Source organism: Ursus arctos, unplaced genomic scaffold (assembly GCF_023065955.2).
Source record: "Ursus arctos isolate Adak ecotype North America unplaced genomic scaffold, UrsArc2.0 scaffold_22, whole genome shotgun sequence".
Lineage (NCBI taxonomy): Eukaryota > Metazoa > Chordata > Mammalia > Carnivora > Ursidae > Ursus > Ursus arctos.
Genome location: NW_026622897.1, coordinates 27,818,783 through 27,821,328, shown reverse-complemented (window position 1 = coordinate 27,821,328; position 2,546 = coordinate 27,818,783).

The following is a 2,546-nucleotide window of genomic DNA, read 5'->3' as shown; positions in this document are numbered from 1 at the left end:
GTTTGTCTAGACCATGGTACCCAGATATTTAGTTGAATACTAATCTGGATGTTGCTATAAAGGTATTTTTTAGGTGAGATCAACATTTAAATCAGTAGATTTTAGTAAAGCAGATTACTCTCCATAAAATGTGTGGGCTTCATCTAATCAGTTGAAGGCTTTCTCTTTTTAGGAAAAAAAGAATGAGGTCATCCCATAAGAGGGAATTCTACCAGCGGACTGCCTTTGGGCTTGAGCTGCAACATCAGCTCTTCCCTAGGTCTCCAACTTGCTAGACTGTCTTATGGATTTTGGATTTTTTGGCTCCAATCTATCTATTGTCTGTCTATCTATCTATCTATCTATCTATCTATCTAATTATCTATTATTTATCTATGTATCTGTCATCTATTATCTATGTGTATCTATTTATCTATCAATCTATGTATCTATCATCTATCCATCTACCTATCTATATGTATCCCAATGTAGGTATATCTCCCTATATATCCTATTGTTTTTCTTATCTGAAGAACCCTAATATAGTACACAATAAATATCGTTGAATGAGTAACTAAGTGATGGGTAGGACCTCAGGAGAGAGTGGATTTATTGTATTTCTAAGAGACTATATTCTGGACATTGAGATTCCTAAGAAATTCCCTATAGCTGTAGAGCAACACATCTTTAAGGAACCATGTTGTGTGGGCTTTGAAGGCATTGGAGGTGAGTATAATAGACTTAGGTAGTAGAGACACTTCCCCGATATGGGGTCTTGAATGAGGTTGAAGTAGGGATAGAAAGGAATTTTGGGCAACAACAGTGACTTATAACCAAATTTACTTTGATTTAAAGAAAATGAAGAACTAGGCCATTTCTTGAATATCCACATTTATGGGTTAAGTTTTATTATCTTTCCAAGTTTCAAATATTTGTTCTCCTGGTTATGATCACACCTCCTTTCCCGCCAATGGTCACAATGTTTAACATGTGGTTCCTCTGCTAAGAAGGAGAATGATTCATTCATTCATTCATTCATTCATTCATTCAATTGTCAAACATTTCTTGAGAACCTTCTGTGTTCTAGGAACCGTGTTAATGCTAAGGGTATATATTAGTTATCTCTGCTGCATAACATATCGTCCCCAAACTTAGTGGCTTAAAGCAACCACATGCAATTATTATTTCTCATAGTATCTGGATCAGGAATTCAGCAGTGGCTTGGCTAGGTGGTCCTGGCCTAGGGTCTTTCATGAGATTGTAATCACGTGTCAGCCTGGGCTGTCATCATCTGAAGCCCTGACTGGGGCTGGAGGATCTGCATCCAAGGTGGCTTACTTACATGGCTGCCAAGATGGCTCTGGCTCTTGGTGGGAGTGCCCAGTTTCTCTCCATGTGTATTCTCCATAGGCTGCTTAAGTGTCCTTGGGGCATGGCAAGGACATTCCCAAAGTGAGTAATTCAAGAGACAAAGGCAGAAAACACAATACCTTTATTTATTTATTTATTTATTTATTTATTTATTTATTCATAGTGCCCGATCAGCGGGGAAGCGTCACAGGGAGAAGGAGAGAGTCTCTTAAGCAAGCTACGTGCTCAGCACTGAGCCTAGTGTGGAGCTTGATCTCGTGACCTTGAGATCATGATGTCGACACTTAACTGACAGAGACACCCAGGTGCCCTGACATAGTAGCTTTATGATCCAGCACTGCAGGTTGCATACTATCACTTCCATAGAGTTCTGTTGGAAACACTGGTCAACACTAAGGAAGGTGACTATATAAAAGCATGGATACCCGGAGGCCAGAAGCATGGGGGCCATCTTGTAGATCTACTTGAGGATACGAAGATGAGTAAGTTGGACAAATTTCCTGTGGTGCCATGTCTTGTGAATAAATTGGCATGGGCTGAGCTTTGCATATGCCTATATTATCTCCAGGTAACCAATTCTCCTGCTTAGGGAATCCTCTTATCTCCAGTCTCATCATCACCACCAGCTTCCTTCTCTTTGTGGTACCATCATTAATAACTATGAAGCACAGAACGTTATACCCTATGTCTGGACATAGTCTGTGTCCTGGTCATATTGTGGGTGGGCATGTACAAATGGCCTTTATGATACACAGAGACTCCCGAAGAGAGATAAAAGCCTGCAAGGGCAAAGCATAAATCACAGGCATAGGGTTTGGCCCCTGAACAGGGCAGATACACTTACTGACATCTCCCCGATAGCTCCATCAAGCTCATCTCAGTAGCACATTCCCTTGGTTCTTTGTTGCCTCATCAGTTCTAATGTGTTCATTTGTACTTCCTTCCTACTTGACTCTATATTCCTTGATGTCAGGGAGTAAGTCTTCTCTCTCTGGGGTATCTTTCTCTCCTTCTAAGTCAGTGTCTCAGTGAGGACCTGGACTGTACCCTTAAATGACTGGTTTGACTGACTTCAGTAAGTAGTCAAGGACCGAGGTCTTTCACTGTTGTATCCCCAAAGCCTGTCATGGAAACTCCTTCAGAAATAAAATTCCAGGAGGGTAGGAACTCTGTCTTGTTCACTCTGCTTCAAACAG